Genomic DNA, 12,609 nt, shown 5'->3' with positions numbered 1-12,609 from the left:
CATTGAGTTAGACTTGACATTGAGTTCAACCATTTTACATCATAACCTCTGCCCCCCCCGGGTTTTTTGTTCGCTGGTTCATTTTTTTCTTTTGTTTCTGCTTATTCCTTCACTTTGTGTTCAGGCGGTTGCTCGTCTGCCTTTCGCACCTCCTCTAGACACATCTTCTGTTACTTCGCATTTACCATTACCACTCCTTTTGGTTCTGTGCCTTGAAACCTTAGCCAGCGTTTTCCCGTCTCGCCAGCCAGGCAGGATCTTCGCCAAAGTCAATGACCCACCGCATCCCCCGCAGCCAGGCCGGAAAATCCCGGCCCTTGTGTCACTTACCCTCCTGCTCTTCGCTCTATCACCGATCACCCCTCATGCTCTTCTTTTCACCTTCCCCACCCGCTCTCAGCACCTATTACCTTCCTAACTTTTCTCAGTTCTGATGAAAGGTCACAGACCTGAAGCTTCGTCCCCGTGTCTCTCTCTCCTCTGATGCTACCGGACCTGCCCCGTGTCCCTGGCATCTTATATTTCTAATTCAGATTTCCAGCATCTGCAATATTTTGCTTCTGCGTTGGCAAAGATCTGAGTGATCTCTGTGAGAAAGTGTTTTAACAATGGATCATATTTCATGAGATGTCAACATAAGCACATATTAGTATTTGATATCCAACTCCATCTTTGACTCTCCCATGGGGTAGTATGATGGCGTGATTATGCAGTGCATCAGGCTGTACCATTCCTCATTCACAACATATCAGGTTGTGGCCATGCCATCGGGAATGTGATAACGACTGCAGATAATCATTGCAAGATTCATCTCAGCCGTTCCTCGATCACATGCTGGAGAGAAGGTGCAAGAACTCAGAGGCAGCCTGAAAGTGTCCTCAATCATTTAAGAATGGCCTAGAATCAGAGGGGGAGATGGTGAGGTGCCTTTAACCTGGCTGAAATGAGGGAGCAGCACATACAGGGAAGACCATAACCATCCTCTGCCGTGGCTGGGCCTGTCGGTGTATTCTGATGGGACAGGACTGACAAGCAGTCCTGTGGTGCTGGTTTGGTGGCCACTGCCCACCGGCCCAAAGACAATAGGTTGGCACCACCCAGAAACTACCCTGCACTCCTATCCTAAAGAGCCAGCACTATTACTGACCACTACCATTGGTGGCGGCACCTTCAGTTGCCAAGGCCCTATGTTCTGAAGTTCCTTCCTTGCGCCTCTCTGTCTCTCCACTTCACTTTCCTTCTTTAGCACACTCCTTTAAACCTAACTCTTTGACCAAACATTTGGTCACCTGATCTAATGGGCACGAATCTTCGGCCGTGTTGGGCTCTCGCTTGAGGCAACGCGGGCAGAGAATGCTGGGAAAGGCCTCCAGCAAGCCTCCCGACAGCTTCCGCGCCTCCCGGGATTCTCCAAAGTCCCACGTAACGTCGAAGTTGGAACCCCGCCCCAAATGGGCGTGATCGAATTATGCTCACAGAAGTAGGTCATAAACCTACTTACGACCTACCTGCACGGTATCCAGCCACCTCCCGCGATTTCTCGGCCTCCCCAGTAAGGCTGCAGTCAGGCGCCGATCAGTGCTGGTCCACACAAACGTAGGCCAGGTGGAACGGTAGCCGGGGGGGGGGGGTCTCCCGGGCCACCGGAGACCCCTAAGTGGTCAGGGTAAGTGCATGGTGGGCCCCTGGCCCTCCCCCTGGAATGTGGGCATCTTGGCACTGCCCAGCTGGCACCTTGGCACTGCCACCCTGGCACTACCAAGGTGAATAGATGGCACTGCCAAGCCAGCAGGAGCACTGCCTGGGTGCCAGGGTGGCAGTGCCAAGGATTGAAGGCGAGGGTGGCCATGCCCATGAAATGGAGGTGGAGGACGGGGTTTGAAGGGTGAGGGAGTGCAGGGCAGGTAAGTAGGGGCCTTTGGGAGGTTGGATGGTTGGTGGGAGGGGGTCCTAGAAAGAAGGGGGTGCTGTAAGGGGGCTTGGGGGGACCCCCCAGGGACCCCACAGTGGGGTGTCCTCACTTGGGCGGTGGGGGGTAGTGTTCATGTGTGTTTGTGGGGGATGGGGTGACATTTCCCATGGGTGGGGGGTACCCTCAAGCTCACTTAGAGATCGAGACATCCTTTCAAAATGGCGGCCCGATCTCTGAGTTCAGCTCCCCGGTGCTGAAAACAATTCCAAACATGGGCTAAACTGTTGAGAAACTCCCCAGGGTCCAATAAAGTGACTAAGTGTCATTGAAACGCGGTGTGGAGCTCGCCGGCAGAGCCAGCGGGAAACTCCCTGAAAAACCCGCCACAAATTAACTTAGAAATTGTTTGGGAGTATCGGGCCCAATACCTGTTTAAGCGACTGGGTTCCACATTTTGTTTAATAACACTATTGGGAAGCACCATAAGGTGTTTTATGAGGTTAAAGACGTTCTAAAAATAAGTTGTTGCTGTGCCTGGCACGCCAATGCTAACAAGTTGGCATCGTCCAGTCGCGGCCCACTGCCCATATGCCAATGAGGGGGGGGGCGCCATCCAGTGGCTCTCCAGCTCTGCCGACCAACTGCCCAAAGCTGCCTGCAGAGAAAACCCTTTGCTGCACAGAAGGAGGCCATTTGGCTAATGAGCCCTGTGCTGCCTCTCTGAAAGAGCTGGGTGGCATTTCCCCCGGTCCCTCCTCCCAAACAACTTTCCAAACCATCCACTCTTTTTTTTCATCTGTTTTCTTCTAAACGCTATTCTGGCCTCTGCTTCCGTTGTTGGGTCATAGCCCAGCAAATATCTGTGCACAAGACAAATCACCCGACTCTCCCTCTCTCTTCCTCTGTTGCTTATTTTAGGTCCTTTCATTACTGACTCAATGGTCAGTGGGTGATTGTGGTCGGCTGTGAAATAATTGCAGGGCTGGCCATTTCAGCAGCTAAGTGCCACCGCCAGCGGAGCATGTGTGTCTTTTACGACCAAAGAAATCGGCGTGAAACCCTCACTGATTCCGGGACCAGTGAGGCGCGAGCACCGGCGCCGAGTGAAGCTCTCGCCTCCCGCGCCTAAAACAGCCAGAGAATGGCCGGGACCCGGGCTGCGCATGCGCGTGGCTGATGAGCTGCAGCGGTCGCGGCGTACAACATGGTGGCGGCCGTGCGCGGACCCAACCCGGCATCCGCGGCCCCACAGATCACCCCCTCACTACCCCCCACCACCAATCGCCCCCAGCCCACGCGGAAGCCCCCCCCCCCCCCCGGCTTGCGGCACGGATCCCGGCCGAGTGTGGCGGCGCTGGACACAGCCAGCGGCCGCCACGCCAGGTGAATAGTTTGTCTGAGCACACGGGGTCCACGCCGTCTGGAACTCGGCCCATTGGGGCGGAGCATCGTGGGTGGGCAATGGTGCGCGGCGCGCGGCACGATGATGCCAGTTTGGAGAGGGCGGAGCATGGCTGACTGGTGTCACGCCGGCTACGGCCCCAATTTCGGCGTTGGAGACCATTCTCCGCCCAATCGCCGAACACGATTTTGCCGTTGGGCCACGGGGAATCCTGCCCATGAAATATGAAAGTGGGTCGGATATGAAATAAATGACATTTAATACAAAGATTGATCATTAAAATGCCAACTTGATGTACAAAGAAGGAAGCAGAACAGCAGCAAATTCATGAACAACACGACAACCTTGAACTCCTACAGCACAGGGATATTCAGATTAAAATACACATTAACCTCGGTCAACAAGTGCCCTGGAAATCTAATTCAAATAGCAATATTTGCCTCCAGAAATTCATATGAATAACAAATACATCGCCTGAGAGTTCTGGGAGCAGATTCAAAAGTACGTTTCAAAAGCAAATCGGGCAAATGGCCGCAGAGGAAAATTTATCAGGACTGTTGAGGAAGAGCCGGGAAGTGGGCTAATTGGATAGCTCTTTGAGAGAGCTAGCACAGGCACAATGGGCGGAATGGCCTTCTTCTGCACTCAAGGTTCCATCTCCAGTTACAACAGGAAGATAACTATGTAAGCATTCCGTCAATAAAAAAACAGAGAGCAGAACTAGAGCAGGAAACAAGTTACTTTGATGTTGTGTCCCACAGTGATATAGAGTCAAATGTTAAATTCATTTGATTTAATATTTTTACACGACCGTTTTGCTGAAAGAAATACTATTTAACTAATATTGTGCTGCAGTCAGCAACCAGTAGTAAGATGGAACATTTTATCACCATTCTCAAAAATAGCGAGTGAGAGTAGTTTAATTAGAGGAACCCTTTGATAATCAATAAGGCAGCAAGTGCATAGTTTCTCCCAGTTTTCCAACAAATAGATCTGACTATGTATAGAATTTAAAATAAACAGCTGATATTCTTAAGCGCGGCGGGGATGTGATGGGCTGAGAGTCACAGGGGGCTGCACCCTCAGTTTGGAGTATTTATATCAGTCATACTGTGAGCTATTTGCCTTGCTGAAACATGGGAGTAATGAATAGTCTCCCCCTCCCCCGAGACTCTCCCGGGCAAAGTGGAAACGTGGCCTTTGCTGTGTCAGAGAACACGACAACCAAGCCCGTTAAACAGTGCACCCAACAAAAACACCACCCGGTTTAATGAACACATCAATGTCCGCGCCCTGTTTTCTGAAAGGAAAACGCCAAGGGCAGCCCCCAAAGCCAACAACAACAGACCGAGGTCCAATCGAACCCCTCGGTGCGCAGGGCCAAAGTTGGAATCAGCATTCTTAGCAACCGTAAAGATGCAAAAAGAGCAGAGGGAAGAATGAGGGAAAAAGAGGAGTGGACAGCTGAGGCAAAGAAGAGAAAAGCGATCAGCAGATGGGACCTACCTGGCCTATCGCTTAGGGTGAGGTGGTAATACTTCCATGAACTTTCAAGTTCCACCAATCCCTCCTTCAATGGACTGCTGCCTGAACTGTAAGCAGTCCCACCTCTACTGGCTCTAGATATCTCCCTGCACTCTATTTTATAAACACAGGCATTAAGGTAGCAGCAAACCAGGGATGACGTAACACCAGAATGCCTAATTACCTGAAGCACCTTTGCAGAGGTAAATATTAGTCCGGGAGCTTTGAGATTATCTGCTGCAGAGACATTAGAGGACTGTCAAAGAGGTGAAATGTTTGATACCAGTAGACTATTATCAATCGAACACTATCTTTAGAAATTCCACAATCTTTACACACATGTTGAATCACTACCAACTTTAAAAAAAATAAACTACGATTTGGAAGCAAGTTGGCTGTCACCGATTCTCCCCCAGTTAGCTTTTGCACCCAAGACAGATGGAAAACAGGTTTGGGGGCATTTTTGTTTTTATCTTTTCACATCCCTCCCCGAAGGAACAAATTGCCCAGGCAGTGCCACAGCTAGAATTGCAGCCAAGGAACTCTCTGCTCATTTATCCTGTTTCAGTCAGTATGGTCGAAGGTGTTGCTCTGTGCAATCCTCCACTGAAACATACGGACTAGTGAATTTCTTACGAACAGGGCAATGCATTGCCGGTATCACGGTGCTCAACGAGGTTTGGCTAAAAGGCGAACGGAAAACGGCAGCAAATAAACTCCCCGTAAGCATCTTTCATCTTTATAAACCGTCTCCAGTAAATTGTGTGGCTGTTGGGACAGGAGCCCAGGAAATATATTAGTCATAGTCATAAAATAATACCAGTTTTCCCAGTGAGAGGAATAATAACTGTGCAGAATAAAAATGGCCTCACAGTTTCGGCATGATGCCTGATTCGTATTTCAGCACAATTCACATGATTATTTTTGGGGTCTCTCAGTGACGTGTGAGACATGTCATTCTGAAACAGCCTGTTCTCTCCCTGAGTGTACGGAGCTGTTCATGACAGCAACTCTTAAACTTTCTGAGCCTGGATTTTCAGCGTGGACACAATGGGCTGAATGGTCTCCTTCTGTTCTGTCATCATGCCATGGTTCTGTAATGGTGGTCCTTCCATGGGCACCACCATTAACTTGGACAGCAGACGTCTGAGGCGCGATTTAACGACCTTGTCGCGCCCGACTTGGTGTGCGGCGACGAAGCCATCGAATCTCGCGAGAGGCGTCTCACGAAGCTCGAGATGTCTCGTGAGATTCAACCGAACCTCATGAGGCGTCGCGATCTGGATCTTGCGCGCGTTGTGCGAGCTTCAGATCAGCATAGTTAAATGGGCCGTAAGGGTGCTCGGGTGACAGGGGCAGTGCCAGGGTGCCAGGCTGGCAGTGCCAATGTACCCAGGGGCCAGGTTGCCCGTTCGAGGGCTCTGGCCCGGGGTGCCTTACCCATAAGATGTGAGGTGAGGGGGGGTGCTTGATGACCCCAGAAGAGGTACGTTGGGTGAAGCGGGGGGGGGGGTTCCTGAGGCTGCAATTGGAGCGCTGAGGGGGGGGGCTGAAAAATGGGAGCTGCCTTTAAAAATGGTGCCTCAATCCGCGAGTAGCCTTCCTGCACTAGCGTGAGCTCGCCAAACAGGAAGTGACTGAAGTGCAGTTACAAGGGGTGTTCCTCACCAAGGCCAAAAATAATGCATAGTGAGCTGTTGAATAATGGGGTCCTTTGTGATGCTGCAGACACTGAGATACACCCCGCTAAACGTGTCCGAAACCGGACATCGATTGTTTTTTTGTTGAATCGCGCCCCACAATTATCTGCTGTCCAGAAAAGTTGACAACAGTGTTTGTTGGTGTTGTGGGGGGAGGGGGGGGGGGGGGGGGGGCGCGGGGGCAATAACAATGAGGAAACTCGCCCCCAAGTGTCCTTTCTGGGAATCACCTCTATACCCTCCCCCCCTCTGATGAAACAGGTTTGAATGAGGATTGAACAATCTGCTGCCTACACAACTTCCCCAATTACCATTTCCTTTGAAGTCGGTGGGAAATAATGCACCCAGCAAGAAAGACCTCTAAGTATTCATCCCAATAGGCCGACTCTCCAAAGCCTGTGATTGACTTCAGATTGGTACTCTCGGCTTTCTTTGCTGAGGAACACAGAAGATGCCTTTATTGTAGTGCGTTCTCAATGGTGTCCAGTGACAACTTCTATCAAGGGAGCTTTGAAAGTGTGTACAGCAAAACATCGTTTAGCAGGCATTGCTTCCCTTCCGGCCTTGTTTTCACAGCTCTGTTCTGATGACACAAATTAAAACTAGGTGTTGAAAAAACAACCCATGTTTAAAAGATTACAGGTTGCCCGATCTCTGTTTGTTGCCATCTCACTTCAAAGTGAAATGTTCTAGTGATGGGCCTGGTTGGGAGACAGAATTGTGGAACCTCTGGCTGATTATAAACACAGCAACAATGAGATTAGAAGTCTTCATTAATTCTGAACTCTACTTCCCCCATTCATAGGTGAAGGAAGCACAGTTTTAGCAAGCACAAATAGTCAAAGGGCCGAAAGATTTGACGATATGAAACAGGGAAGGTTACATAGAACATACAGTGCAAAAGGAGGCCATTCGGCCCATTGGGTCTGCACCAACCTACTTAAGCCCTCACTTCCACCCTATCCCCGTAACCCAATAACCCCTCCTGACCTTTTTTTTTGGTCACTCAGGACAATTTATCATGGCCAATCCACCTAACCTGCACGTCTTTGGACTGTGGGAGGAAACCCACACAGACACGGGGAGAACGTGCAGACTCCGCACAGACAGTGACCCAGCGGGGAATCGAACCTGGGACCCTGGTGCTGTGAAGCCACAGTGCTATCCACTTGTGCTGCCCAGGAGATCAGTCATTTGTGTGAATTGAGCTAGCTTATAACAAGTCAGAGGTAATCAGCATCAAAACATCCCCATGACTCCACAAGGGTTTAAACATCATAGTGTTCCAGACAATATTTGCACTTTTTTGGCAGTGTCAATGCTCTAAGAAGTATCCAAAAAGCTTCTTGTTAAACGTTCTAGTTAATATTGGCCCAGAGTTTGCAGGTGCAATGAGCTGCAAAAGGACAGCATTGGCTGTTGTATGGGTGAAACTGACAGTGACTTTGAGCGTCTGCACAAGGAAAGTTAAATGCGGAAATCCCGAAGCTGCGGTCAATCTCCTTGCTCCTCCACAGAGCACTGCTGTTGAAATCCTCAAAAGAAGGAAATTAATCGGTAGATTACTGAATCCACGTGAACTTCGGATTTCGACGCTGTAATATCATTGTTTAAGAAACCTCTCCAATCGGATGAATGAGGTGTAACTGGGTTTCCAATGGCGCACTAAGCCATAATTACTTTCCAACAACCTCATTGGCCCTGAAAAAAATCATATGTTATATTTGTGCAACTTAAATTTCTTCGTCCCATGAGAAATCTTTCATCTTTTTTTCATAGAAAAAATAATCAGATAAGTTATTTATGATGGTTCGGTGATATTTCAATGTGATCCAGGTGAATTTCTCCTGCACTCTCACTTTCATCAATGTACTTTCATGGACTTCAGTGTTCCACACCATACATGCAGTACATGCATAAGGCTAATTGAGATTTGTTTGATTTCAGTTAAGAAGTAAAAATATTAAGAGTTAAGATTTTAGTTTATTTTAATCAATTACTTTACACATCAATATGCTCACCTGCACCATAATTTCCCCCTCAATATGTAGAAGCATCTAAGAAAACTGTTTTAAATCCACAACATCCATGAATGCCACCCACTTGATTGGGAGCTGCTGCCCAGTTTTGCTGAGGGTGGGATGTATCGGCAGCGTGGACTCTGCGCCCGGCTGGTCACGGGTCACCCGACACTTTTGCCTGGCACGATTTGGATCACACCCTGGCTGATGCACACAAACATGGACCAGGCATAACGGCACCTCGGGGGAGTGGGGGAGGTCTCACAGGCCACAGGAGACCCCCAGGTGGCCAGGGACAGGGCAGGGTGGTACCCTAGCACTCCCCTTGGCACCTGGGCCCCTTGGCACTGCGTGACTGGCACCTCAGCAGTGCCACCTGGGAAACCAGGTCGTCGCACCCTGGTACTGTCAGTGTGCCTGGGTGGCACTGCTGGGGCATCCGTGTGTGGCACTGTCCGGGTGCCAGGCTGGTGGTGCCAAATGCCCAGATGCCAAGTTGACACTGTTAGGGGTCATGCCCGTGGGGGGGTGGTCTTGCCACTTGAAGGGGGGGGGTTGAGGGGGAGATCAGCTCACCAGCAGGAAATCCTTCTCAGTGTGGCCTCGGGAGGGAGAAACTCCACGAGGCCAAAACATCGGCAAAGTGCCGTTGGGTAGCCCGATGTTCCTCTCTGCTGCAGTCACGGAGAAATACCCCACTAAATACGCCCAAAAGCGGACTTTAACATTTGTTTGCTGAATCTCACCCATAGTCCAGGGCTAATTTAAAAATGGGGAGGCCAGAAATTTCCTTAATTGAAAATAATAAACTAATGCGGAATGTGTTGAAACATCTTTTCCCTGTGTACTATTTCAATGGCTACATTAACCCATTTAAAATGATTGCGTTAATGCCTCTATTAAAAATGCCTCATGTTTTCATCCATTATTTTCATCAACATGAATTTCTGACTAAACACTTATTTACATGGGAATTCTGTCTCAAGTCATGGTGTAAACACAAATATAAATGTCTGTGAAATATGTCATATAGATTTTGGGTCCAGACCATAATGTATTTGAGACCTTCGCACACTTATATTGTTCTATTGTGTCTGCTTGTACTTATATTATATCGCAATGGACTCAAGTGTTCAAGTTCTAAGCCTAAAGTGCATCAGTTGTCTGTCCATAGAAGTTAGTGAAACATTGAGAAATCACTTCATTTGCCTTTAAGGTGCTCCGCTGACAGTGATGAATGAGGTAGATTTTCCCATCCTGCAGAGGCTGATTTGGAGGTGGGACTGGGAGAAGAGGTGGAAAGGAATGCGTTGGGTTGGCTACGAGCAGTGAGCTAGGCCGAGTTCGGCCCGTAATTGGACGAACTGGTGGAGCGTTGCTGCCAATGCGAGGATCTTCCTGACAGTGGCTGGGCCCTCTGCTGAGGTTGGAGCATGCCATTTAAATAGAAGTGGCCTGCCTGCGGTGAGTGAAGGGCTGTCAACGCCTCCATCATGCCACCATGGACCTTCTGTGATGCGGCAGCCAGAAAGGCTCCCTTGCGAACTTTGACCTTTCGAAACAGAACATTGCTTCATCAATGACCTCTCTTTCATCATAACGTCAGAAGTGGGGATGTTTGCGGATGACTGCACAATGTTCAGCACCATTTGTGATTCCTCAGACAATGAAGCAGTCCGTGTCCAAATGCAACAAAACCTGGACAATACCCAGGCTTGGGCTGACAAGTGGCAAGTTACATTTGTGCCACACAAGTGCCAGGCAATGACCATCTCCTGCAAGAGAGGATCTAACCACTGCCCATTGACATTCAATGGCATTACCATCGCTTAATGCCCCACAGTCAACATCCTGGAGTTTACCATTAATCAGAAACTGAACTGGACTAGCCACATTAATACTGCGGCTACCAGGACAGTCAAAGACTAGGAATCCTTTTGCGAGTAACTCACCTCCTGACCCCCCCCCCCCAAAAAGCCTGTCCACCATCTACAAGGCACAAGTCAATAGTGTAATAGAATATTCTCCACTTGCCTGGATGAGTACAGCTCCAACAACACTCAAGAAGCTCGACACCATCCAGGACAAAGCTTGATTTCTCCCCCTTCCACAAACTTTCAAACCCTCCACCACCGACGAACAGTGGCAGCCATGTGTACCATCTACATTAACTCACCAAGGTTCCTTCCACGGCACCTTCCAAACCCACGCCCACTACCATCTAGAAGGACAAGGGCAGCAGATACCTGGGGACCTCACCACCTGAAGGTTCTCCTCTAAGTCACTCACCACCCTGACTTGGAAATATATCGCCGCTCCTTCATTGCCACTGAGGCAGCATCCTGGAAATCTCTACCTAACTACACAGTGGGTGTACCTATACCTCAAGGACTGCAGCAGTTCAAGAAGGCAAAGTTCATCACCACCTTCTAAAGGGCAATGAGGGATGGGCAATGAATGCTGGCCGAACCAGCGACACCCTCATCCCATAAATGAATTTTTAAAAACTACCTCTTCTGTTAGGACAATCAGCTGGACTTCACTGTGCACTCTCCCATTGGTCTTCACTGGTCTGCGTGCCAGGTCCTTAGTTGGACAGGATTCCTGAAGGCAGCTTCTAAATTGACCGCTGAGGAGAACATTGTGAGCAATTTATGGGTTTCCGATCTGGAATTGAGGCCAGCATCTGGATCAAAGACCATCCAGGAAAATCAAGCCCATCAATGCAGCTTTTCATAGATGCGTAAGCAGCATGATACGCAACAAAGGTCGTGACATCTTATTGTTTTGCCACTCTTCCTTCGACTTTTTTGTACTTTTCAGTGTTAGCTGAAAGATTGAACAAATAAGGAATGGATATTATAGAATAATTCCTGCTGGTCAAAAACTTCCTAATTCCTCTTGGCTTGCCCCGTTAGCCCAATAGGGAAGCCATTAAAACCATACAAGAAAACGGCTATGGTTCAATCTTGATTGAAATTACATCTGCAACACTCCCTGTCTGTGCAACTTACTGTTCACATTATTGGCAACATGAAATGAAATGAAATGAAATGAAAATCGCTTATTGTCACAAGTAGGCTTCAAATGAAGTTACTGTGAAAAGCCCCTAGTCGCCACATTCCGGCGCCTGTTCGGGGAGGCTGTTACGGGAATTGAACCGTGCTGCTGGCCTGCCTCGGTCTGCTTTCAAAGCCAGCGATTTAGCCAATTTCTACATTTATAATAGATTTTTTCTGATTTAACCTTGTCATTCTGATTGAAATCTGGCAACTGGGCACCCATAAATCACTCAACATGCCTTCTAAGTGTTTTCATTTTCCTTTTTTCCGCAGTAACTGAAATTTTTCATTTCCAAAAAGTCAGGTCGGCAGTTTATTTTCCAAATCAAATTTTATTTCTTAAACATGAGAGAGTTTGAATTTGCTCTCAACGACGAATGAATGGTGCCGATTTTGTTGCATGCACTTAGAATTTTGATAGACTTTTGCACTGGAAGTTCCTCGTTGCTACCTAGCCAGTAAGCATAGCACCCTCTAGAGGGCGTCTGGAATATGTCTAGACAGGGGAATTAACTGTGTGTCCCTTTCACCAAACAGATTGAAGAATCGATATTTAGCAGTGAAAAGCCTGAACCTGGGAATGTCAATTGGAATATTGTCATAATCGCCACGAGGACCAAGGGGAAACAATCCAGGTAGGGGGTGGAAGCCAACCACCTGGGGCTCATTATGAGCAAAGTATGAAAGCAGGCCCAACTCAGTGCCTGGTGAAACATGTCCTCCCAGCTGGGATTGCACTGGGAGTGCATCCCACAGACTATTGTAAATAAATCCTCCTCCGTTTACGACATCATTCCTCTGAGTTCTTATAATGGCGACGAGGATTAACGGCAGCTCCGGACTCGCCCTTCGATTCGCCTAGTACCCGGAAGTTCATATATTGGGAGCGTTACGTTGTGTTGTTTAAAATGCCGTTGTTTGGAAAATTGGATGCCTTCGACGCAGGTCTGGAGGTTTGGAATCAATATGCAGAGTGCAGCAGATACTT

At 48.6% G+C, this 12,609-nt stretch overlaps 1 protein-coding gene across 3 annotated transcripts in view; it reads right to left on the bottom strand.

Moving 5' to 3' along the window:
* Positions 1-12,609, bottom strand: part of LOC140393702 (solute carrier family 26 member 9-like) — a 129,668-nt gene that overhangs the window by 104,832 nt on the left and 12,227 nt on the right. The window contains exon 1 of one of the 3 annotated variants that reach the window (XM_072479997.1): positions 4,821-4,922. The exons of the other annotated variants lie outside the window; for them this stretch is intronic. The gene's annotated coding sequence lies outside the window, so the exon portion shown is untranslated. Of the gene's footprint in view, positions 1-4,820; positions 4,923-12,609 lie in introns of those variants that run through there. 3 annotated transcript variants of the gene reach the window in all.

This window comes from Scyliorhinus torazame, chromosome 17 (genome assembly GCF_047496885.1).
Source record: "Scyliorhinus torazame isolate Kashiwa2021f chromosome 17, sScyTor2.1, whole genome shotgun sequence".
Taxonomy (NCBI): domain Eukaryota; kingdom Metazoa; phylum Chordata; class Chondrichthyes; order Carcharhiniformes; family Scyliorhinidae; genus Scyliorhinus; species Scyliorhinus torazame.
Note: the sequence above shows the minus strand (reverse complement) of the source record. Positions and strands in the feature narration are given on the sequence as shown.